This window comes from Bos grunniens, chromosome 6 (assembly GCF_055505025.1).
Source record: "Bos grunniens cultivar Pamir isolate PY7600 chromosome 6, Bosgru_T2T1.0, whole genome shotgun sequence".
Taxonomy (NCBI): Eukaryota; Metazoa; Chordata; class Mammalia; order Artiodactyla; family Bovidae; genus Bos; species Bos grunniens.
In genome coordinates, this window is record NC_141170.1 from 88,897,994 (window position 1) to 88,925,527 (window position 27,534).

Genomic DNA, 27,534 nt, shown 5'->3' on the forward strand with positions numbered 1-27,534 from the left:
CTTTAAAGTCTTGATTGAGGAATTTCCTGTGTCCCCTCACTTCATACTGGCTCAGATTCTCATGTGCCAGGAACCCCTGCTGCCCTCCTAGTTTGCACCCCTGTATTAACATGATGTTTTGTCATTATTGGCGCCACCCCCCCCCCGACCCCTGCCATGAGATTGGACTGAAAAGGCTCAGAGTAGGAACTGTGTTTCATCTTGGGCTCCTCAGCACCTAACCAAGGGGCACCTAACTCCTCAGCACCTAACATATACCTCTCCTGGTATTAAGTTAATTTATTGGGTAAATATTGATTATTAAATGAAGCAAGAAAAAGTAGATTTCAACTGTTAGAAAGCTAATTCTTGTATATAACTTTTTCGTAGGGGTTGTCAATTACACTGTTAAAGACTATTTTTGTTTTATGCTGGTTATTTCTCTAGCTGTAATGTTTACATTTACTGATAAGGCTTTTGGTAAGATTTCATATGAAAATCAGGGTTTGAACCTAAAAATGAATTTAGGAACCTTTTTTAGTAGAAGGAGCACAACTTTGTGAGAAATAGAGCAAGGGCTTCTGGTTTCAGCCCTGCCACAAACTTGCCATGTGATTGTGTAAATTAACCAGGCTGGAGGTGACTTTTCTCATCTATTAAATGAGTGAGTGACCAGATAGTTCTTAAATTTCCTTTACTCTTTATTTAATCGAGATGACATTTCAATTAGGTAAACATATGATTAGTCTCGACAAGAAGAGTAAAAATATATGCTTACTTTATTTTCTAATTATTCATACTGTGGACATAATATGTGGGACAGTAGATGATGGTGACCTTGTTTATATCACCTACAAATTATATAGTCATGGGTTAGATTTTATCCTTAATTAAAAAAATAAAATTTAAATTGTCATCATTGAAAATCTAGAAGTATTTCATATGTTGATTCATATAATTTCCAGATTATATTTTAGCCTCTTTCAGAAAGTACTTAATTTGATCTGATTAATATTATACTTTCCTGTGCACTTCAATCAGTCTAGAAATGAATTTATTCATGTTGAAACATTTCTTTGTGGTCAGTTAGTCAGTGCAGCCTTATTCAATGAGGAGCAATATTAAAAACAATTGCAAAAACGCTCTCCTACGTCTTTTGGTTATTCATAGTATGTAGTAATTCAGTTTTATAAAGCTTGATTAAATGACATTAAGGTATGACTTTTATAAAGGGTTTGAAATTATATTGTTTGGCCAAAACAAAGGCAGTATTTCCTTTCTTGGCTTCTACTCCATCCAGCCCCCCTTTCCTCCACCTGCTTGAGGAAAACTGTATTTCTTCAGACAAACCTCATAATTGCCCTTCTGTGCCTGATTTGGGCCTCAGGAAAGGCCCATAGCATCTGTAAAGCTGGCAGAAAAATGGTATTTCCAGGCAGGCACAGGGTTGCTGGGTAGTGAGCCAATCCACAGCTTTGTCTGAGCAGCTGAGAACTTTGCCGGAGTATTACCACGGTGTTCAGTAACACGGACCTGTGCCATGAGCAAGTAAAGCACTGAGCAAGTGTCAGGGTCAATATTTATAGACCACTACGTAGCTGCCTTGCAGAGAGAGAAAACGAGAGAGAAACACGCACGCAGAGGGCAGGGAAAGAAAGACTGTACGGGAGGGAACTCTAATTTCCCATTTTTGTCTTAAAACATTCTTTTTGATTGTCAGGTTCAAACTTCTGCTGCATCACAACCATTTTCCGTTGAGCTATGACAAGAGAGGATACAAAAAGTTAAACAAGCAAGCCTGTCATACGTAGAAGGTAAGTAATTAGCCAGCTCAGTCTTGCTTTTGCTCGTAAACGCCATCTCCCTTTTGGCTGCTCTACATCAGTAAGCAAAGGGCTGTGTGACATGTTAAAGCTAATGAGGAAAGGCTGCCTGCTGGTTGAGAGTGTTCTTGGTGGCAGTATACTTTTGTGTTCTGCTCTTCAGAATGTTGTGTAGGTTCAAAATGCACTATAGTGTCGTGGGTGGTGGGAATGGCTCTTCAACACTGATTCCGTGGTGTATCCTGTCAGTAAATTTCTGTGTCTTCATTCTCTCATACTTGAAGTCTTCTGATTGGTAAATTTGTGTTTATTTTTTATATTGGTATTGAAACATGATTATTAATAAGTTTATAGTGGATGCTGGTTTAGAAATGGAATAGGGGAAAAATTCAGATGAATGGTTGAAGATTTTGTTGACTTTGTGAAAATGTGTAGACTGTGAATGTGAGATGTGAGAAACATAAGGTCTTTTTGAAAGAAATCCAGTGTCCATTCGGCAGTCCATTAAAATGAAATAATGACTACTTCTGGGAACAGAGAAAAGTGGGAGTGATGAAAAGTCAGAACAGGCTTCTTAATCCAAGATGCAAAGAACTCAGTGTTTAGGAGAATTTCTCTGCTTGTTAAGTGATGTGCTAGATTGGGTCCTCACAAAATGTGGTTCATTACTAAAGACATTAAGTTAACATCCCCTGCTCCACATCATAGTTTTTTCTTTTTATCCCCCTTTCATCACAGGCAGCACTTGGACACATGATTCTCTATGTGACTATAGTGCTTTTGTCTATTCAGTTATCATCATTGTTTTGCATATCCCAGATTGACATTAAAAGCGGTGTTGCTAAAGGGGACAGAAAGTACTTGGTTTCTATGTGTTTTCTGATTTAGGACACCCATGAATTGATACACTTGTGTTTTATGTCTACTGCACATGATTTGGAAAGTAATATGTTGCTTTGCTGTAGGTTTGGCATTAACTAGATGAAGTTTGTCAACCGACAGATCGAAAATTTCCCTGTAGGTTTTTTAGTTGTGGAGTAACACTAGTGTGGTATTTAAAAATGTTAGGTTGGATGATAGATGGTGATTACTCTTCCAAAGATTTTTTGTATTACATAAGTATTTGTATTACATATTAAATTAAAAACAAAACATGAATGCTGCAGTAGAGCTTAAACTGCAAACCAATAGAGATACAAGAAAAAGCTAATACTCTGGATAGGCTTTGTATTAGAGTTAATATTCAGGAACCAACTCATTCTAAAACTGGATAAACTTATGTCCAAAACAGTAGGTGGAATATCTTAAGTAAATATCTTAAAATGAAGCCAATAGTTGTAGAATATCATTGCTGTTGAATCACATAAAATTTAAAAAATAATGCAAAATGCTTCAAAATCAGTTTTACTAATTCAGATGTGCTTTAAGGCTAACCTGATATCTAAAGTTAAACTGTATTTGACTTTCATTTAGTGCTTGTTTTAGCCTCTGCAACAAGCTTTTTTTTTTTTTTTTTTTAAGGTATTGGCTCCCCTTTTATTAATGGGTTTCTGTAGACTTGTTTATTTTGAAAATGCAACCATGGTTGATTTAGAATGGGTGTTTCTCAAAATTTTCTTTGCTAATACATTTGGGTAATAACTCTTGATCAAGATTGTAATTTCAGTTCTTTAATATCTTTTACTCATTCATTTTATAAGTTACATAAATAACATATTCAATCAGTGATAATTGACTTCTTAAGCCTTTTAAAATTTGTTTTATTTTTATTTGTTATGGTATCTTGTTTCTGAAGTACCCTATGGAAACTTTGGTTAGAAAGCAAGCTAACAAAACTACTACAATAAAATAAAGTTTTCCCTTTAATCAAAAGAGGAAATAGAAAAGTGTGGTATAGATTGACAGTGTCTAAGATGGGATATATATGGTTGAAGGCTGGTTGAGCATTTTAAAACTTGAAACACTATCTCAATATTATTTTTGAATGTCAACCCTAATATTGGTTATTTGTCATATTTGTAAATAACATTCCATACTTAAGTAAAAGCGTTAGTCACTCAGTCGTGTCCAACTCTTTGTGACTCCATGGACTGTAGCCCACCAGGCTCCTCTGTCCATGGAATTCTCCAGGCAAGAATAGTGGCATGGTTAGCCATTCCCTTCTCCAGGGGATCTTCCTGACCCATGGATTGAACCCAGGTCTCCCACATTGCAGGTAGATTCTTTACCATCTGAGCCACCAGCCACCGTGAAATGGGGAAGCATTTCATACATAGACATATTATAAAAATGGATAGGATCTTTTGCATCATGTTTTGACTATCTGCTGAAGTAAAGTTAGTGAATTTAGCTTGAAATGTTAATGTTGGCCTCCTCTCACTGCCCCTGTCATTTGCTGTGCTCCTAGTCCATATGCTGTACTATCCTTAGAGGGATCCATCTCCCACCATGATGAACTCTCTACTTTTCTTGCTAAAGCCCTCTCATCCCTGGCCCTCGTTTGCTCATAGATAGAGGTCAGGCTTCTTGGCACAGTGAGTCCCTTCTTGAAGAGTCCCTTCTGATCTGGCTGCTACTTTTGTTCTGTATTCGTCTTTTGATGTTAGTTCTGGGCTGTTTTCCACATCTCTCTTTTGAGCGTATTCCTTCTCCCTCTGCTTTATGCTCCAACGTTATTGGAATATCTTACATTTCTAAAGCAATCCATGCTGTTTTACTCCTTTCTGGAATTGTTTATGTTGCTTCTTCTGTCATGAAACACCCTCTTCCTGGTCTTTGCCTTTCAGGCTTAATGAAGTTATCCCTTCCCAGATGCCCTGCTGGTCCACTGTCAGCCGCTATGGTCTGGTCTCCTGTTCAGACCATGGCCTCAGCACTTCTGCAAAGTCGATGATACACTGTTTTGTCTTCCCATATGAGTTTGTGAGCTATGTACATAGCCAGGTTTTAAAATTTTATTTATTTAATTTTTGTAGCAGAATTAAAGTTTATTCCACTTTTTCTTACAGCACAAAACTTAAAAACAGTATTATTTAGCATTTAATGTACATGAACTAGGAAAATATGAGAATCCCAGATGTCAGATGTATTATTACATTGTGGGAAGAATGACCTCAAATATATAAAAATGCACAAAGCATTAGTCTTCCTCCTTTACTGCTTAGAAAGATATGATTGTTTCTCAATTTACAAAGAAGAATCAGGACAGTTTAAATTATTAACAATTTTGCATACAGAACACTGGAGTGTTCTTATGTAGGAGGGCATTCTCACCAGCTTCTTCTATACACAATTGAATATATAATTTTGTATGATTTTAAATGAATTCTTTTGTGTTCTTCCAAGACCTAACGTAAAACAGATACTCAAGAACTTGAACTAAGGAAAACCTTTATCAAATTTATTTTAAACCCACTTTTCTTTATAGAGTTTATTTTAATGTAATTTAAAACCTTGGTTAACTGGATTGAAGGAAAAGCCTTTTATGAAGTTGGTAAATGCTTTTGAAACAGTAGCAATACTTAAATTTGTTTCTCTCCCAGCAATTATAGTAGGGCATATTCATCCATGCAAGTAGATATTTTTTGAACTAATAACCTATTTGAATGACATTCAGAATTATCTTGGTTAGTACATACAAATTCAGGATATATTGCCTGCAGATATTTAATTAATTTCATGAAATCTATCAACAAAATCAGCTAGTTGCTGCACTCCTATGAATTGCTGTGATAAATTAAGTGATGCTGTGGCAAATTGAAGACAGAGTTATACCTTCCAAAAGGTCCAGAGAGAGTTTCAGGAGAGAATGGGTCCATCCTCATGTATATTAAAAAATTACAGAGTGGAATGACTCTTCAATGTTACCAATAAAGTTACACCTTCTAATTTTATTTCCTCTTGTAGAGAAAGTTAAGGATTTAAGGAAGTAATAGAAAATCATGACTTAAAATTTCTCTAAACTGAAAGGTGATACTTCATTTCAGTCAGAAGAATTTGCCCCTCAAAATAGAAATGTTCAAAGAAAAGGATGGCAATGTTTAAAAAAGTAGTTGAAAAATAGCATCTGTTTCTTTGAGCTCAGATAGTGAATAAAATTTTATTTTCTCTTTAATTGTGTTTTATTTCCCCACCATACATAAAATATTTACTTTGTATGTGAAATAATTTGTGTGCCAGAATCAAGGTATAGCTTTATGCACTGTTTAGAATAATTCAAAACTTTCCTTATTTTGGTTATTTTTACTTCTCTGTGTGCTCTACTAGTGTTTCCACTGCAGTTGAAGTCTGATAAACCTCTCCCAGCTGTTGAATATGACTCTTGCATTTATTTAACCTTGAATTGTATCTGTCTTAGGAATGAAAACAAGATTGGGTATTTTCACAGGAAATATTGGTAGCTTTTTAATTTGCTTGGTATGGACCATAATTCAATCTGTAATTTTTCTTCAGATTTATTTTGCCCACACAACTACCTTGTAGTTAATTAAATAGGTATGATAATGTATCTTATCAAAGAGTTATAGGTATCTTACTGACTTATCAAGTGATATAAACGTTGTAAAATAAGAGCAGAAGTTATTGTGGTCATGGATTTAGGAATGTACCTTGTTTCCATCAGCCAGTGATGAGAAAAACCTGTTTGCCTCAATGTTAAAAAAATTACAGCAAAAACAAATGAAGGCAAAGAAAATACCATTACTACCACCAGCAAGAAGTCAAAAAAGTATAGAAAATTTTGCTAAAACAATTAAATTTTTATTCTTGTTAGCAGGTTAGCTTGCTAGTCATTTTCTTTGTATAGCTATGCACGGCATAGAATTCACAGAATGTGAGAGGACAAAAATGAATTAATCATTAAAGTAGAAACTTCAAAAACTTCTTCTTTAACTTTTATTTTATAGAGAAGGACAAATGTTGTACAGAGTGGCAGTGTAGTTTGCCAAACATCAGCTTTTAAAGTAGCTAGTTAGGATTTTGATTTAAAAAAAAATGTAAGGCCAGTATTTTATCACTGTGACTTTCCCCATCTGTTTATAATTGCCCTTTTTATTATGTGTATTAGATGTAAAGCCTAATTTGTTGTATCTCTGAGTTTTGTCATGTATTCAGACTCCTTTGCATTATTTCACAACTCCTGAAAGTTAAAGCCAGTAATTATTGCTCCCAACTGAGATGGAGGTCTTTTCCACTCATAATCATAGTTAAACATATATATTTTTAAATAACAGAAACTCTTTTTCTGGCTTCCCTGATTTCTCCCACTCTGTTTGGTAGTAGAGTTAGATTTACGCCCTCACAAACATTCTCTTTTTCATTAGGATATGGCAGATAGTCCTGAAGCAAAAGACAGAAACTGCAGAAACATATTTAATACTTTCATTATATCTTAGTTTCTAATAGGGAATATATAGTTATATATTGTTTTATAGCTTTAAAATGACCATTATATTTACAGCTGGAAAATTATTGAAAATGAAAATCGAAGAACCAAATGTGCTTTTCTAGATTATATAGACTTTCATCTTAGAGTCTTAAAAAATATAAATAATTAAAGGGTCAGAGAGGAGTAAAACAAGCTTGTTTTGTACATCTCATCTTCTTTTAAGACTTTGCTTCTCTATTCCTGTCCCCACCATCCCCGAAGGAACTGGAGCTCTTCAATTCTTTCCATTCTCATTTCTGGAAACAGTTGCTTGTACTGAAAGATGAAAATGTTTTTGAGCAAGTCACTGGAGGGTTGTCTCAGCCTCAGCCTATGATTTCTATACCTTCTTCTCTTCTTCTCCCTCAGTTAAGTGACCTGCTGTACCCAACCTTTCCAGTAAATGAAAATAGTCTGACTATTCTCCATCCCTTAGTATATATTTTCATTGGATTGATACTTTTCATTTTAAAGATGTATTACCTATCTTCTCAAACTCTTGGTGCTCAGAGATTTATAATTTTAAAATCTTTGCTAATATGATAGAGGAAGGTGATATTTATGTTTTTAATTACTAGTAAACTTGAGCCTGAGGGGGTTATTAGTTATTAGCATAATATTTTTATCATTTATCTATTTATATAGTTTTTTTTTTTCCAGAGGCTGTATTTCTCTTATTGGTTTAAAAAGTTTGGGTATTTTTTTTAAGTCAAAGAATCGTGGTTCTTTAAAGCCCTGTTAGTTGTAACTGTTTTCATAAGCTTCTGATCACTTTAAAATTTTGTTTTCTGTGGTTTGAAATAGGTGTATTGGAAATACCTTTATTAATCCTAATCCGAATGAGTATTTTCTTCATCTCCTTTGAAGCTTATAATGTTTTTTACAATCCAAATATATGAAAACTATTTTTTAAATATTTTTATGGTTTGTTGTTGTTCAGTCTCCCAGTCATGTCTGACCCTTTGCAACCCCATGGACTGCAGCATGCCAGGCCTTTCTGTCCCTCACCGTTTCCTGAAGTTTGCCCAAGTTCATGTCCATTGCATTGGTGATGCCATCCATCCATCTCATCCTATGATGCCCTCTTCTTCATCTGCCCTCAATCTTTCCTAGCATCAGGGACTTTTCCAGTGAGCCACCTGTTTGCATTAGATGACCAAAATCCTGGAGTTCCAACTTCGGCATTAGTTTTTCCAATGAGTATTCATGGTTGATTTCCCTTAAGATTGACTGGTTTGATTTCCTTGCTATCCTAGGGACTCCCAGGAGTCTTTTCCGGTACCACATTTCAAAGGCATCAGTTCTTCAGCACTCAGCCTTCTTTATGGTCCGGCTTTCACAAGTGTACATGACCACTGGGAAGACCATAGCCTTGACTATACAGACCTTTTTTGGCAGAGGAATGTCTCTGCTTTTTGACACACTGTCTAGGTTTGTCATCGTTTTCCTGCCCAGAAGAAAACATCTTCTGATTTCATGGCTGCAGTCACCATCGCAGTGATTTTAGATACCAAGAAGAGGAAATCGGTCACTACTTCCAACTTTTCCCCTTCTGTTTGCCATGAAGTAATGGGGCCAGATGCCATGATCTTAGTTTTTTGTAATATGTAGTTTGAAGCCGACTTTCACTCTCCTCCTACACTCTCGTAGAGAGGCTCTTTAGTTCCTCTTCACTTTTCTGCCATTAGAGTGGTATCATTCGCATATCTGAGGTTGTTGATGTTTCTCCTGCCTATCTGGATTCCAGCTTGTAACTTAACAAGCCCAGCATTTCTCACAATGTGCTCAGTGTATAGATTAAACAAACAGGGTGACAGCAGACAGCCCTGTCGGACTCCTTTCTCAATCTTGAACCAATCACTTGTTCCATACAGGGTTCTAAGTGTTGCTTCTTGACCTGCATACAGCTTTCTCAGGAGTTAGGTAAGATGGTCTGGTATTCCCATGTCTTTAAGAGCTTTCCAGTTTCTCATGCTGCACACAGTCAAAGGCTTCCGCGTAGCCAATGAAACGGAGGTAGAAGTTTTCTGGTGTTCCCTTGCTTTCTCTATGATCCAGGGAATCCTGGCAATTTGATCTCTGGTTTCTCTTCCTTTTCTAAACCCAGCTTGGACATCTGAATGTTCTTGGTTAATTCTGTGATTCACAAGGGACTTATTAACTAACCACTTCAATATTTTCAGTCCCCTTTCCCACTTTTTAAATGAAGTTGTCTCTTGTGCTCCTTTGATGCAAATTTAAATCTTTATGCTACCTCTCAACTTGTATTGCATTTAAAATTTTGTGTCTAAGAAATGAAATTTCATGTTTATTATTAAGTAAGATTTAAACATTGGAACATGTTAGGGTGTTGTGGGACTTAACTTGGTGTGTGCCTTGAAATTACTGTAGACAGGCTGCATTTATTACTTATGTTAAAGCAGACTTAATAAGAATATGAATCTGTGAGTGAGAAATTATACATTAATAATAGTCACCATTTATCAAGGTTTTCTGGATAATATATCTGGCATTCCACCAAGCATTGTAGCTATGATTTCATTAACTATTATGATTTCCTCATAAGTTGAGTGACTTACTCTGATTTTTTTTCAGGATAAACTGAGACCCCAAGATATAAAGTAGCCTGATGGGTCTCACATAGCTAATAAATGATAGGGCCATGATTTAAACCCAGATCTGACCAAACTCCATCTTTTAAGGAATTATTACCAAATAGAGAAATTATGCTTTTGCCATGAATGTTAAGAGATGCAGGTCTGTGGGGTCAGGTGTTAAGAACCTTCCTGACTTGGGTCAGTCTATGAAGAAATGAACTCAGGAACAATGACTTTCAAAGGACACCAAGGAAATGGGTGATATGAGGAGGCTTTTATTGTTTGGAGTTAGTAATGAAGACACAAGAATCTCAAGGTGGACAGAAATAACTCTGGAATTGAAATCAGCTAAAATCAGTTACATTTTTTAGAACAACTTCAGATTTTAGTACCTGTTGATGCTGGGAGGGATTGGGGGCAGGAGGAGAAGGGGACGACAGAGGATGAGATGGCTGGATGGCATCACTGACTCGATGGACGTGAGTCTCAGTGAACTCCGGGAGTTGGTGAGGGACAGGGAGGCCTGGCGTGCTGCGATTCATGGGGTTGCAAAGAGTCGGACACGACTGAGCGACTGATCTGATCTGATTGATTTTTATAATTTTCTTTCATCCAAAGCCAGCTTGCTCACTTCTCCCCCATGTATAAAATACACAGCACCATTCCCTCCCTCACATACCTGCTTGTGACCTCAGCAAGGAAATCGGCACTGGGCCGCCAGGCCAGCAGGACAGACTATTCCATCTGGGCCTCTGTTTTTATACTACAAGCTTCATTCAGGGAAGACATGAGTCTCCCTAACTGGCAGCCTTGGCTATCATCTCTATTTTAACCTACTAAGTTAAAAGCCTCCCAGGTGTTGCTGTGGTATTTACAGCAGGAAAGGAAATTCTAGATATTTTAGTATCATTAGAACTCAGTACTTTTGTGCTAACTGGTTTACCTGGAGTAGTGTGAAAGGATAGCTTTATCTGCTGTGAATGAGCTTAAGCGATAAGTACAGTTTGTATATGTTGGAGGCAGGAATTCCTATATAAAAGTTTATACAAAGATGTTTGCTCTCTTATTTGTTTATTATACATTTGGCCATCAGGAAGTAATTTGTTTTCCTCTTAAACTCAAGGCAAACCATTTTGCTTCAAGATAATACAGGATTTTCTTTCTCCCTGGGTCACTCTGCTCTTTGTTGATACATTGGTGTTATTTATGCTAAGATTTACAGTACAGTTTATTGGGGTTTTTGCAGCTCTGCCTTGAACACTTGAAGATAACAACCTTTTAGTTAATAAGCAGGATATTTTTGTATTATTACTTGGAAAGTATGCATTAGTCTATATATGTACTCATTAACAGTTTAAAAAATTCTACATAGGTTATTCATATATTTTTATTCATCTTTTATAGTTTCCTATTTTTCAGTTCAGTTCAGTTGCTCAGTCGTGTTAGATTCTTTGTGACCCCACAGACTGCAGCATGCCAAGCTTCCCTGTCCATCAGTAACTCCCGGAGTCCACCCAAACCCATGTCTATTGAGTCGGTGATGCCATCCAACCATCTCATCCTCTGTCGTCCCCTTCTCCTCCTGCCCTCAATCTTTCACGGCATCAGGGTCATTTTAAATGAGTCAGCTCTTTGCATGAGGTGACCAAAGTATTGGAGTTTCAACTTCAACATCAGTCCTACCAATGAACACCCAGGACTGATCTCCTTTAGGATGGACTGGTTGGATCTCCTTGCAGTCCAAGGGACTCTTAAGAGTCTTCTCCAACACCACAGTTCAAAAGTGTCAATTCTTTGGCCCTCAGCTTTCTGTATAGTCCAACTCTCACATCCATACATGACTACTGGAAAAACCATAGCTTTGACTGGATGGACCTTTTTTGGTAAAGTAATGTCTCTGCTTTTTAATATGCTGTTTACATTGATCATAGCTTTCCTTCCAAGGAGCAAGCGTCTTTTAATTTCATGGCTGCAGTCACCTTGTGCAGTGATTTTGGAGCCCCCAAAAATAAAGTCTCTCACTGTTTCCATTGTTTCCCCATCTGTTTTCCATGAAGTGATGGCACTGGATGCCATGGTATTCAATTTTCTGAATGCTGACTTTAAAGCCAGCTTTTTCACTCTCTTCTTTTACTTTCATCAAAAGGCTCTTTAGTTCTTTTTCACTTTCTGCCTTAAGGGTGGGGTCATTTGCCTATCTGAGGTTATTGATATTTTTCCTGGCACTGTTGATTCCAGCTTGTGCTTTGTTCAGCCCGGCATTTCTCATGATGTACTCTGCATATAAGTTAAATAAGCAGGGTGACAATATGCAGCCTTGATGTACTCCTTTCCCGATTTGGAAGCAGTCTGTTGTTCCATGTCCAGTTCTAACTGTTGCTTCTTGACCTGCATACAGATTTCTCAGGAGGCAGGTCAGGTGGTCTGGTATTCCCATCTCTTGATGAATTTTCCACAGTTTATTGTGATCCACACAGTCAAAGGCTTTGGCATAATCACTAAAGCAGAAATAGATGTTTTTCTGGATCTCTTGTTTTTTCGATGGTTCAGCAGATGTTGGCAATTTGATCTCTTGTTTCTCTGCCTTTTCTAAATCCAGCTTGAACATCTGGAATGTCACGGTTCACGTACTGTTGAAGCCTGGCTTGGAGAATTTTGAGCAATTACTTTGTTAGAGTGTGAGATGAGTGCAATTGTGCAGTAGTTTGAACATTCTTTGGCATGGCTTTTCCTTGGGATTGGAATGAAAACTGACCTTTTCCAGTCCTGTGGTCACTTCTAAGTTTTCCACATTTACTGGCATATTGTTTACAGCACAGTATATAGTTATAATTCCATATATGCTTTCATACATTAATTCTACAGGTAAATATTGACTTTTCTCTGTGTGAAATTCACTTCATTGAGTGTCTCTCTCTTTCATTCCTCTCTATACCACTTTTAACTTCAACAGCAAATTAATATATTATTCACAGTAGTATCTTAACTTACTAACCTTGAAATTTATTTCTATCTTTGTTATCAGAGGCTTGTTGGCAAATCAAATAGATAAGGAATAATAGAGAAGGAAAGAATGGTGACCTAGGACACACTATTCTACAAAAGTAATTCATGCTTCTTTGAACGTGCAAAAATATTTGTTGAAAATTAGCTAGCGTACAATGTGTATGGTCTTTGAGTTGCTCATTAATACTCCACGTGTAATCTTTTAAAATTATTATTGGTAGAAATAGAGAATTACTTAGAATGACTTTTTTTCTTTTACTGCATCAGTATAAAGTAGATGGGTACAGCTTTCAGAGCACAGTGTGAGCTTAAAATAAGACTGCTGAAGTCATGTTTCTTAACTAGCGGAGCCGGTTTTTTGGTCAATTTTAAGCTATTTTTTTTTTTTTCCCACTGAAATGTAGTTAATTTACAGTGTTGTGTTAGTTTCTGGTATACAGCAAATTGATTCAGTGATTAAATCACTGGGTCAGATTCTTTCCTATTACAGTTTATTAGAAGATATTGAATATATTAATAGTTCCATGTTCTATACAGTGGAACCTTGTTGTTTATCTATTTTATATATAATAGTGTGTATTCGTTAATCCCAAACTCCTAATTTATTTCCACCACCACAGACTTTCCCCTTTGTTAACCATAAATTTGTTTTTGATGTCTGTAAGTCTGTTTTTTGTTTTGTATGTTAAGTTCATTTGTATCATTTTTTCTAAGGTTCCACATATAAGTCATAGTATATGATATTTGTCTTTCTCTCTCTGCCTTCATTTAGAATGATAATTTCTAGTTTCATCCATGTTGCTGCAAGTGGCACTATTTCATTCATTTATGGCTGGGTAATATTGCATTGTGTATATATACTACATGTTCTTTATCCATTCATCCGTTGGTGGACATTTAGGTTGCTTTCATGTCTTGGCTATCGTAAATAGTGCTGCAGTGAACAATTTGAAGCCTTTCTTATACTGCACATTCTCTCTAGTAGAAGAGAAATGAGATGCTTATGCCAACATGACTTTAATTTCTTAATAATCTAAATTGCCTAATATGATTTGCCCAGAAGTTGAGAATCTGTTTTTTTTGTTGTTGTTGTTATTTGTTTCTTAATTTTGGTAAATTTTGATGAGGTATTTTCTGTGATATACCTACTTTTATGATCATTAACTATATATTGTCAGTGGTATAAATTGATGCTTTTAGAGCCATAAAGCATACTGAGATCAAACACTGGTTCACAGATACCATAGGCATGTGGAACTTATGGCATAGCTCTTGTCCTTTGCACTTCTATCCCATACATATTGTGAAAGTGAAAGTCGCTCAGTTATGTCTGACTCTTTGCGACCCCATGAACTGTACAGTCCATGGAATTCTCCAGGCCAGAATACTGGAGTGGGTAACATTTCCCTTCTCCAGGGGATCTTCCCAACCCAGGAAGTGAAGTGGGGTCTCCTGCATTGCAGGTGGTTTCTTTACCAAGTGAGGTTTCAGGGAAGCCCATACATACTGTAAAGTGACTCATTTCTACATGTTGAGCAGTTCAACAAACAGGTTGACCTGGGTGACCTGGTGTCCAGCACAGGATCACCTGTCCAGCCGCAAGTCACGCAGGCTGTCAGCCCCCTCTTTATTTCCCACTTTGTCTCTTTATCCCCACCCTGCCTCCCTACTTGTTACTATCTTCCTTTCCCTCTTCCTAGTTAATGACCATATTAAATGATTGATTTTAACTTCAGCATTTCCCTTCCCTTCCATCTTTCATCTATTTCCAATTATTTCAGAAAATATATTTTGTGTAATTTTAAGAAAACATTTCCAGTTTTAAGATAAATATTAATGCCTGGAAGTAAGAGAAACCTATATCATAAAATGATATTTTTATTTTTAAAATGATATTTCACAATTTCCATAAAGTCATTTACTCTCTGGTTTTATAATTAATAATAACTTGGTCAATGTTTTGCCATGAATATTTGTGTTTATCGTAATTTCATTCAGCCCTTATAATAATTCTGGGAGATGGTTATTTTTATCCTGTACTTAAGATGAGGAAATGGAAATCTGAAATTAAATAGTGACTTAGGTATAATCATGCCTGTGATCACACAGTTTGGAAAGTAGGACACGTAGGATTAGAACCCAGTTCTTTCTGACTCGGGAAGCTTTATAGTATGATGTCTCACTTTCTTTTAAAATAGACAGTTTCACTTTCCTTCTCCTGCACGTGTCTACAGTTTGAAAAGTAGTGCATCAGTGCAGATGGCTTCCCAGGGTAACGGAGGTCCGAGTCAGAGGGCAGCAAGATCATAAGGAGGACTGGCTCTCTTAATAGTTAGCAACAGGAAGAGAAAATCTCATTTTTAAATATATTATTTTTGTTTAATTCCATGTTTTTCTCACTTTTGTAACTCCACCAAGGTTTCTTTATGTAAAGGGAAAGCAAAACAAGTTCTTAGAAAACTATAATCTTCCAAATACATCAGTGCCATGGTTTAGCATGTTGTTGAGGCAGGTCAAAGTTTCATCTGTAGACTATACATTCTCGATTTCAATTGAATTCTAGTAGACTTGCTTAGTTTTAAATCACACTGATATGGCATGGATTTTTAAATCGCACCATTATGAAAATAGATATTTTCAGATTATTTGGAGATGAGTTATATTGCTTGTATAGATTAACTTTGTGTTGCTCTACTTTTCAGGAACTTTATTAGAAATTATGTGGGGTAGGAAATAACATTCAACCAATAAATTTTAACTTTAGTTGAAACTATTTTTTAAAGACTGGATATTGAAAAAACTAAAACTATAGATAAAGCTGACTTTTAGGAATTACCTGTTGATTTTTTTTTCATGACTTATGAAAAAACCTATTTGGAAGATATAATTTAAGGTTATTACATAATATAACTTCTGTTTGCAAAATGTTTTACATTTTAAAAGCATTTTAACACCCAGTGTTCTTTTGACCTTTTGCTCCCCAAAATGCTTTGAAGCAAATTATATGCAGTTTATGGATGGAAAAGTTAACATGAAGTGAGCATAGGGTGACGACCCCCAGACTGGGGAAAGCAGTGTTTTGACCTTACCAGAATAGATATTGAAGTTGGTCATTTTAATTTTAATATATGAAATGTAAAGAAATAAGTATGTATTCAATATATGTTAACCCACACCAGACTTTAGAAGCAATAATGAGTAGCAGGTTTAAGTCATTTAAAACAATTATGTCTGTTAATATTGAGAAAATTTTATAAATTTAGTTATTTATGAAACTGAGAAAGGAATTTAAGAGTATAGTGGCAGAACACCTGCACTGAGTTTGTGGAATTATGTTGGAGTCTAGTTTGACAACCACTGAATTATCACATAAAATTCTTAATCAGTATATAGTGCAATAGTAATATTTTTCTCAACATTTTCATAAGCTGTGTTGGAGTATCAATAAAGAGTTTATAAGGAATACTACTACTACTAAGTCACTTCAGTCGTGTCCGACTCTGTGCAACCCCATAGATGGCAGCCCACCAGGCTCCCCCGTCCCTGGGATTCTCCAGGCAAGAACACTGGAATGGGTTGCCATTTCCTTCTCCAATGCATGAAAGTGAAAAGTGAAAGTGAAGTCCCTCAGTCGTGTCCAACCCTCAGCGACCCTATGGACTGCAGCCTACCAGGCTCCTCCATCCACGGGATTTTCCAGGCAAGAGTACTGGAGTGGGGTGCCATTGCCTTCTCCCTTAAGGAATACAGACTAGTTTAAATAAACTTCTAAATGTTGTCTCATACTGTATGGGGTGAAGTGGTAACAGCATGACCAATTACATAAACTATATACAAATCATATAAATGTGAAGGGAGTGAATTTATCAAATTGATGTTCAGAGTTTTCAGAATTTCCCAAAATCTATTTGTTCTTTCATCATGCTTTATGATGGGGGCTTCAACTTTAGCACATCCATCCTAGCACATCTGTCCTTTCTTCTTTTGAGTCCTGGTGAGCCTTGAATCAATGTTGCCACTACAATCGGTGATTAGCTATTCATATGGGAAACTAAAATTGATCTCTAAACACTTCATTTCATAAATGGAAACAAAATCTGTATGGAAGAATTAACTATGAGAAACAGTACTATTTTAAAATATTGAGAAAAGGATATATTTATCTTTTTGGGGTAAGATAAGAACTTTAAACATAAACAGAAGAAATCATAAAAAGATTAATAAATTTAACAACATTAAAATTTTAAAAGTATGTTCATCAAAGAGTAAAAATGGCTAAGAAAGTCAAAAAGCCTGGTTTGGTGTGTAGAATATATTTAAGATTCTATGAATTAATAAAAAAGTGTGGTCAGCTAATATAAAAATGAACAGGAATTTCAAAAAGAGAAAATTCAGATAGTAAACATGTGAAAGTTTGCTGAGCCTCATTAATAATTAGAGAAATGTAAATTACAGCTGGAGTAATATGCTATTATATATCTGTCATGTGTTAAAAATATAAGAGTCTGAAACATACCAAATGTTAGTGTGGCTGTGAAACAACAGGGACTCTCATATACTGTGAATGGGAATGTAAATTGGTACAATTGAATTGGCTCATTGAAATTGAGCATAGTATACTCTTTTTCTCAGCAGTTCCACTCCTAGGAGTATATCCTATAGAGATTCTTGCTCTTATGCCTTAGGAAATAGGAACAAGGTTTTTTATTGTAGTCTTGTATATAATAGCAAAACACAAGACAAATTTGCAAACAACAGAAAATAGAATGGATAAATTGGAGAATATTCGTCCACAGTGGAATTAACATAATAGCGAAAATGAATGAACCTGAATGACTGCCAAAAACATAATGTTGGATAAAAACAAGTCTCAAAAAATACATACAACATGACTCTAGTGATACAGGGTTTGTGTGTTGTGCTGTGTTAAATCTCTTCGGTCGTGTCCGATTCTTTGCAACACAATGAGTCGTAGCTCACCAGGCTTCTCTGTTCATGGGATTCTCCAAGGAAGAACACTGGAAACTTTAGACAGAGACAGACTGAGTAATATATTTTTGTAGACTCATTATGTATATGCATGTACATTATTATTTAAAAAATCACGAAAAAATTAAAACAAATTGAGGCTATTGAGTGTTCTAGTTGGAGGGAAGGAGTTGGGTTCAGGGTAGACACAGCCCAGAGAGCTTGCTGCTGCTGCTGCTGTTGTCGCTTCAGTCGTGTCCGACTCTCTGGCAGCCCACCAGGCTCCCCCATCCCTGGGATTCTCCAGGCAAGAATACTGGAGTGGGTTGCCATTTCCTTTTCTAAGGCATGATAGTGAAAAGTGAAAGTGAAGTCGCTCAGTCGTGTCCGACTCCTAGCGACCCCATGGACTGCAGCCTACCAGGCTCCTCCGTCCATGGGATTTTCCAGGCAAGAGTACTGGAGTGGGGTGCCATTGAGCTTGGGTGATATATAAATGGGCGATCCTTAAAATTTTTGTTTACAAGTACAATTATGAACAATTATGTATATTATAATTGATTATTATAAACAATGGATTTATAAGTAACATTGTATCAATAATTATATTATTAAACTGAAATTACATAAAGTGCACGCATATAAAATATTTCATAATACAGTAAAAACAATTGTAAGAAAGTATTTCTTCCTCTTTTTCTTCAAAAAACCTTTTAAATTTCAAGTTAATTTTTATGAATATTCTATATAGCTTTTATATGGGTCCTTACAAGTTTGAATTTTTCATATTTTATACTTAGTATGAGTCTCTTGCCTGTTGGCACTAATGTCCAGAAAGTTATATAATTTGCATTGATTTCTCACCGTCGTGCTTTTCTACTGGTAACCTTGTTTTCCAGTGGTGCCTGTACCTCACTAGCTTCTGGTCCTTCCCAGATGTATATTTAAGTGTTATCATTTGTTTGTTTGTTTTTATCTGCCCCGGATCTTCTTTGCTGTGCATGGGCTTTCTCTAGTTGCAGCAAGCTAGTTTCTGATTGTGGCGGCTTTTCTTGTCGCAGAGCACAGGCTCTCGGCTTGCAGGCTTCAGAAGTTGCAGTGGATGAGCTCAGTTGCCCTGCAGCATGCGGGATCTTCCCAGAACAGGGCTCAAGCCCATGTGCCCTGCATTCACAGGCAGATTCTCAACCACTGTACTACCAGGGATGTCCCATTCATACTTCTTTAGCTCATTGACTCCCATGTGTTCAATAACAGGTCTTTTATTACTTTTTTCCATTTTTTTTTCCTTCTACAGTATTTCTGGGATCCTCAGGAATTCCCATATTTGTTCACACACATACCAGGGTGCCTATGTGGACTAACACTCTGTCCGTCCTCAAGGCCGTCCTTCCTAACTCCAGGCTGACATTCTTGAGCACTACCACTGTGTTTCCAGCACTCTTCTCACAGCTGCACCAGGCACCTTCTGTTGGCAGATGTTGCTGCTTTAAATCATTGCTGTTCTTCACTATGCTCGAGATAGTTTTGCTGCTCCTGTTGATGGTGGTGATCTGTCCCTGGCTACCAGAATATTTCTGCATCTCCAGACTGATTACTTATTCTGGATCCTGCCTGGGACGTGAGGTCTTGTCCAGTACCCATCAGTCTTCTTTAATGCTTGAACCCTGACGTTGTACTGCTGCTGCTGCTAAGTCGCTTCAGTCGTGTCCGACTCTGTGCGACCCCGTAGACGGCAGCCCACTAGGCTCCTCTGTCCCTGGGATTCTCCAGGCAAGAATACTGGAGTGGGTTGCCATTTCCTTCTCCAATGCGTGAAAGTGAAGTCGCTCAGTCGTGCCTGACTCTTAGCGACCCCATGGACTGTAGCCTACCAGGCTTCTCTGTCCATGGGATTTTCCAGGCAAGAGTACTGGAGTGGGTTGCCATTGCCTTCTCCGCTGACGTTGTACACTCTGTTGCAAACGGAGAACAGGAACAGCAGCTGCCTTCCTCCTGTTAATTGTTAATAGCTCTTGTTTGAGGACCTACAGAATGTTTGCATAGGCCTCAAACTGTTGTGGGTTTTGTGGAATTGTGTATTCTGGTTTTACCTCTGTTCTTACAGACCACACATGCCCCAAGGTAGATGGATCAATAAGGGTTATAGTCACATTTATCAAGTTATTACCAGAAGCGTTACCCTCCTCTGAATCTCTGGTCTTATTGCCAAGTCTAACTTGCCATTTCACTCTTCCCTGTAGATAAATTGTCTCTCAGAAGTACTGGTTCTAACTTAAAAATTTGCTTTTAGAAATTGTGCAATTCCATTGTAACTTCAGACCTGATATCAACTGATCAGTTAATCAATGAATCGCAATCTCTTCCTCTCTCTTTCTCCCACTTCCTTTTTTCACTTTGTTATACGCACATATAGAACTCTAGATTCTTTGGCATTCAGACATGCCTGCATATGTCAAACTCTTATTGTAGATCAGGTTTGAACTGTTTCTCAGGTAGTTCTTAGAGAGAGAATTAGGCCCTAACATATGTGTCACTGCATGTATCAGCATCTAAACCCTGAACTCAGCCTGAATACCAATAAATAACAGTAACCATTATAGCAGCAGAGAGTAGCAGCAAGGATAATTACATTTCATATATTATTTCATTTAAATTGTATTAAAGACTGTGAGTTAGATTTTATCTTTCCCATTTTATGGACAATGAAGCTGAGACTCAGATAGCATAAATAACCAAAATTTGGATAAATGGTTAAAAAAAAAAATGGAATTGTGCTACAGAATAGGTCTACCTGATTTGAAAGCCTATGATTTTAACCAAAAATTAGATTTAAAAAATGTTAACACAGATTCAGTTCAGTATATTCTTTAAAATGTGATTTCAGGTACTGTTTAGCTTCTTATTTTGAATAATCACTCAAATTTTTTCTATAAGAATATAATAATTTGTTTGAAAATAGTAGCTCAGCGGTGTAACTTATTTTTATGGGCAATGTTCAGTTTCATAACAATCTGTTGTATTAGATGTTACTCTGTACTTGAGAATCCATTCTATAAAAATTGGATATCCTGCCTACTAAACTGTAATCCTCACAAGCTGCAGTATTTACCCAGCCAGTAAAATCTCTTTAGTCAACATTTGATTATTTTATCATTAAGGACTATTGAGCTTCCATGAAATACTGCAAGTAAGTTTAATCTTTCAGTAACCTTTTAGTAACATGTCCCCCTGAATTATAAGCAGTATAAACTTCTAGACAATAAGGGAGGGGCTTCATTTTTTTGAGATTGGGTTATCTTATAGAAAGATTCAGGGAGGAATCAAAGTGATCAAAACTCTGTGATAAAAAATCTGAATCTTTATTGTCACATTGTAATGGAAAATATTGAAGTCATCTAAATACTCATTCACAGTAGAATAGATAAATAACTCTACATAAAGAACTGTATAGTTATGCAGTTGAATGACCTGAGCTATGATTATCGACATTGATTAATCATTAAAATATAAGCAATTGAACAAAATAAGCTACTGAAGGAGACATGCATTACATCATTTATAGAAAATATTTTAAACATTCTGTAAAGAGTATATATGGCTTATAGATACATATATTCATAGGCATATACATGCATGTATACATATAAATATATATACATAAGACTCACAAACTCACAGATATACATTAAAATATGCCTGAAAATGGTAAACATCAAAATCAGGGTAGTGATTACCTATAAAAGGGGTAAGAAGGCATTTGATATTGGAACTGGCTGTACAGGATTGTATCTATAATGTTTGCTTTCTTAATCTTAGTAAAATACATGGGTGTTCAATTTATGTTCTCTATCCTTTTGGCATAATTGAAATATTTCATATTAATAAACCTGAGCAAACAAATTTTCAATGTTTGAATGGCTTGGCAAAGTCAATATGCTTTCCCAAAGGTATTGATAGAGCACTTAATTTTTAAAAATAACTTTATTTTCTTATTTTTTCCAAAAATAAAGAGAAGCCAAAAGACAGAGGAAGAGAAAGCTGTGGACCACATGCTTCCTTTTCCCTTTCTATTATGGTCCATTATATTACTACATACCTCACAAATGGTTTCATAAATACCATATTTTTCCAGTTCCACGAGGCCAACTTCAATCTATTATTAGCTTTTTCTGAAAGGAGAAATTCTACTGTACTAAATATACATTTATGCATTTTATATATATATATGTACTTTACGGTTTCATTAATGAAATATTAATATTACATATGTATATGAATATAAATTAAAGAACAAATGAGGATGTTTTGCCACATTTTGCTGAAACAGTCACTACCTACCCAATTAAGCTTGAGTTTGCAATGAACCTTCATGCCCTAGTAGAACCAGGCTCATTTTGCTAGTCTTCCTTAAGTTAGGATGGATTTACAAAAAATTATTTCTGTTTGTCAGCTAATCTGTTTGAATGAAAGTGGTCTAGGCTGCCACGTGTTTAGTTACATGTAAAGTTTTCCCTGTGTGACTAAGGTGTACTTAAATTCCCAGTCCAGTTTTTGCATAAGAGCACATTGTACCTGCAGTGTTATAGACATTGTTATTGACAGCTGCATTTTCTTTCATCCTAAGGTGGATATTCTTTCACATACTACCATTTATCTTATAAAACACGCATGCTCAGTCACTCAGTCATGTCCAACTCTTTGCGACCCTATGGACTGTAGTCCTCTAGGCTCCTCTGTCCATGGGATTCTCCAGGCAAGAATACTAGAGTGGGTTGTCGTGCCCTCCACTAGGGGATCTTCCCAACTCAGGAGTTGAAGCCACATCTCCTGCATTACAGGCAGATTTTCTACTGCTGAGCCACCAGGGAAGCCCCTTATAAGGCATACATATGTATTTAATGAGGTAGTTTCTTCTTCCCAAAAGAGAGCTCAAAGTAGATTAGAGTTGACTTCATGTAATTGGAAAAAAAGTGATGTTTAAGAAAAAGTTGTAGAATATGTGGCAGGTCCAGGCATCAGTTTTCAATATAATCTCAATGTCTGCTCTGATAATTTATCTGATAAAGGCTCAATAGTTTTGTGAGAGATTAAAGGGTAAGTTATGAAATTAGAGAGCCTAGGGTCTCCACCAACAAGTCACTGTATGAACTTTAACAAATTAGTTAACCTTCTGGGGCTTCAATATCCTCGTTTGTAAAGTGTCCCCCCCCCCCCACTTGAGAAGAGTCTTGGTGTGGAGAATGAGTGTACTTGAGTTAAAGAGTCAAGTCAAAGGGCAGGCACCATGCAACAGATGGAGACCCAATGAAGACATTTGCTTAATTGAGACAAAGGCAGAGAACTGGAAGATATGGGAAACTTTAAAGACCTAGAAAAAGCTTACATCAAACAGATTTGAGGGACACAGAATAGTGACATATTTTCATGTTGTCTGACCTGGCCAATTGAATGGACGCTGGGTATGTATTCATATCAGATCAGATAAGATCAGTCACTCAGTTATGTCCGACTCTTTGCGACCCCATGAATCGCAGCACGCCAGGCCTCCCTGTCCATCACCAACTCCCGGAGTTCACTGAGACTCACATCCATCGAGTCAGTGATGCCATCCAGCCATCTCATCCTCTGTCATCCCCTTCTCCTCCTGCCCCCAATCCCTCCCAGCATCAGAGTCTTTTCCAATGAGTCAACTCTTCGCATGAGGTGGCCAAAGTACTGGAGTTTCAGCTTTAGCATCATTCCTTCCAAAGAAATCCCAGGGCTGATCTCCTTCAGAATGGACTGGATGGATCTCCTTGCAGACCAAGGCACTCTCAAGAGTCTTCTCCAACACCACAGTTCAAAAGCATCAATTCTTCTGTGCTCAGCCTTCTTCACAGTCCAACTCTCACATCCATACATGACCACAGGAAAAACCATAGCCTTGACTAGACGAACCTTTGTTGGCAAAGTACTGTCTCTGCTTTTCAATATGCTATCTAGGTTGGTCATAACTTTCCTTCCAAGGAGTAAGCATCTTTTAATTTCATGGCTGCAGTCACCATCTGCAGTGATTTTGGAGCCCATAAAAATAAAGTCTGACACTGTTTCCACTGTTTCCCCATCTATTTCCCATGAAGTGGTGGGACTGGATGCCATGATCTTCGTTTTCTGAATGTTGAGCTTTAAGCCAACTTTTTCACTCTCCACTTTCACTTTCACTTTCATCAAGAGGCTTTTGAGTTCCTCTTCACTTTCTGCCATAAGGGTGGTGTCATCTGCATATCTGAGGTTATTGATATTTCTCCCAGCAATCTTGATTCCAGCTTGTGTTTCTTCTAGTCCAGCATTTCTCATGATGTACTCTGCATATAAGTTAAATAAACAGGGTGACAATATACAGCCTTGACGAACTCCTTTTCCTATTTGGAACCAGTCTGTTGTTCCATGTCCAGTTCTAACTGTTGCTTCCTGACCTGCATACAAATTTCTCAAGAGGCAGATCAGGTGGTCTGGTATTCCCATCTCTTTCAGAATTTTCCACAGTTTGTTGTGATCCACACAGTCAAAGGCTTTAGCATAGTCAATAAAGCAGAAATAGATGTTTTTCTGAAACTCTCTTGCTTTTTCCATGATCCAGTGGATGTTGGCAATTTGATCTCTGGTTCCTCTGCCTTTTCTAAAACCAGCTTGAACATCAGGAAGTTCACGGTTCAAATATTGCTGAAGCCTGGCTTGGAGAATTTTGAGCATTACTTTACTAGCGTGTGAGATGAGTGCAATTGTGCAGTAGTTTGAGCATTCTTTGGCATTGGCTTTGTTTGGGATTGGAATGAAAACTGACCTTTTCCAGTCCTGTATGTATTATGTATGTATTGTATTATGTATGTATTATGTATGTGTATGTGTTATCAAGGTAGAAAATATTGGAAGGGCCCCTTTTAGAGGGAGAATGGGTCCTTAACATTTCCATGTGTAAGTATATTCATCTCAGACTTAAAAATTACACTTATCATCTTTTCTACTCTGTACCTGCCACTCTCTGTCACTGTTGAAAACTGTTTAAATGCATTCCAGTGGATGTCGTTCATTGCTGTGTTTTCTATTTCTGCTGGCATGGTTGCTTGCTTGCCCTGAAGTGATGCTCTGTCCGTTTTGGAGAAGCTTACATCCTCAGTTACCTGTTATATCGTAAACATTCTCTAACAGCTCCATCATTGGGATGATCTTGATGCGCTTTTTGTTTCTTTTTAATGTCTTGGTGTCCTTTGCTCTTAGAATCATTCCAGTTCATTTAAAAAATTCCAAAACTACCTAATTTCAAAGAGAATGGAATTAGGATTCTCTTTCTTAGGAATTACTTGATCCATTCAAAGAGTTATTTAGCCACTCCCTTAGAACAGTTGTTTAAACTCCAGGGAATTGGGATAATCTTTGCAACCAAGAGTTCCATAACCCGTTAATCCAGAACAATGATGTATCTTCACTTTATGTCTTGTAATAAGAAAACCACTCTAATTGTTCAGTAATAGCTAAGGAAGATTTGTTTCAGGCTGAGTGTTGGTGTCCACATAAGTTAAAGGTATATCAGATTTATAACAGTTATGTATAGATTTATATAAAGATGATATGACTATATTATATGGTAGAGGTGCAAGGGTCACCTTATCAGGCATATATTTAGCTTCTCATTGTGGATCTATGCTTTCTATCATTTAGGAATTACATTGGATGTAATTAATGGGAACTAGAAATGATAGAAAAATAAAAGATTATTTCTCTTTCACCTAAAGTCCAGAGGCAGGCAGTCCAGATAGGTTGTGGCAGTTCCAGAGACATCAGGGATCCATCTCTTTCTAGTTTCCTATTCTACCAACCTAGCATGTGGCTTCCATCTCCAAAAAAAATTTTTTTGGTCCTTAGTAGCTATTATCATTCCTGCTGCATGTCTAATTTCTAGGTCTCTGGAAAGAGGCAGAAGTAAGGGACAGATCACATGAACAAATAATTTGGTCAAGTACCTTTTTGTGAGCAGCAGTTCAAGATTCTCAACTCTGGTTAAATTTCATGACAAACTTTGAATCAGAGGACCACATCACAGTCTTCTAGCTGAGTACGTTGCTACCCTCAAAAGCCAGGATTCTGTTGCCAAGGAAGAAGAAAAGAATGGTTAATGGGTGATGACTAGCCTATTTTTGTCTCATGAATTCAACTGAAGATATTGATGAAAGTAGAAAAATGAACATTTTTCTTTGGTTATAAATTTTACATACAGTTGCCTCATCTTAAAATGTCCCTGATAGATACCTTTCAAATTCGTTAACCCCATTGAAAAAGGAAAAAGATAATCCTATCTTATTCTTAACACATTAAGTCAAAATGCATGGTTTCATGAAGAAATTTGAATATTTCCATGAATATTTTAGACTGAGATTTATTCTAATTGAGGAACTAAGGAATCAACTGGAAAAGTTCTGTGTGTGTGTGTTAGTCACTCAGTACTGTCCAACTCTTTGCGATCCCGTGGGCTGTGGCCTGGCAGGCTGTAGCCTCCTCCAGGCTTGCATGGAATTCTCAAGGCAAGAATACTGGAATGGGTAGCCATTCTCTTTTCCAGGGGATCTTCCCAGGGATCAAACCTGAGTGTCCCGCATTGCAGTAGATTCTTTCCTGTCTGAGCCACCAGAGGAATCTATGGATGTACACATATATCCAGAACCTTGGGTCTGTTCTAGGAACTGTATATGCTAGCATGTGGCTTCCATCTCCAAAAAAAGTTTTTTTTGGTCCTTAGTAGCTATTATCATTCCTGCTGCATGTCTAATTTCTAGGTCGCTGGAAAGAGGCGGAAGTAAGGGACAGATCATATGAACAAATAATTTGGTCAAGTACCTTTCTGTGAGCAGCAGTTCAAGATTCTCAACTCTGGCTAAATTTCATGACAAAGTTTATGAAAGCAAGGCATTTATTTGTTCAAGATCACAAGTGAATACATTGTTGATTATTTCAGTCATTTACAGTGCTATTAATACAAGAGAAGTTGAATCTTTATATATTTCATTTATTTTTATTCTTAAGCATAAACACTAACCCGGCCTATAGATTCTTTGATATGATTGTACCTATGCTGCTTCTAATTAATATTGATTTGAATTAACATTACATAGGACAGTTATTTTTAGTGCTTTACCAGCTGTGTAAATATCCTAATTGAATAAACAGACTAAAATTAATCACAGAATTTACTGTACTAGCAGTATTTACAACTTCATTGTGAACTGTGTTTTAAACATCTGTCCTTCATTAACTATATCTTAAACACAGACTTTTATAATGCTGGTCAAATTAAAAGTATTTGTACAAAGACACTATAATACAATAGTACTTGGAGAAAAGAACAGAATTTCTGAGAAAAGAGTATCTTAATAATTAACAAAGTTTGGGTTAGTGATGCTGTCTCTCATAAAAACATATAAGAACCTATCAGAGATAAGAAAGAAAGCATTTTTAAAAGAGCTCTCAGAAGACTAAACTCTATAATACTGACAATTTGAAATCAGGTTTCTGAATAGGATATTTATGTTGTTATTTTAAAATGTATTTGTCTTGTGTGTTGCAACTTTTTCGTTGAATAACTGGTTACTGAATTGAAAAACATTGTGTGGTCTTTAAGGTGAATTAGGATATACAAAATGGAGAAAGAGATGTAATAAATCTGACTTTCAAAAGTTATTTTCCCCTCCAACAATAACTC

At 36.6% G+C, this 27,534-nt stretch overlaps 1 protein-coding gene across 48 annotated transcripts in view; it reads left to right on the forward strand.

Annotated features, from left to right (window-relative positions):
• The window catches only part of BMPR1B (bone morphogenetic protein receptor type 1B), a 522,369-nt gene that overhangs the window by 350,880 nt on the left and 143,955 nt on the right, over positions 1–27,534 (forward strand). For 45 of the 48 annotated variants that reach the window (XR_015165674.1, XR_015165673.1, XR_015165675.1 and 42 more), the window contains one exon: positions 1,700–1,793. The exons of the other annotated variants lie outside the window; for them this stretch is intronic. The gene's annotated coding sequence lies outside the window, so the exon portion shown is untranslated. The remainder of the gene's footprint in view (positions 1–1,699; positions 1,794–27,534) is intronic. 48 annotated transcript variants of the gene reach the window in all.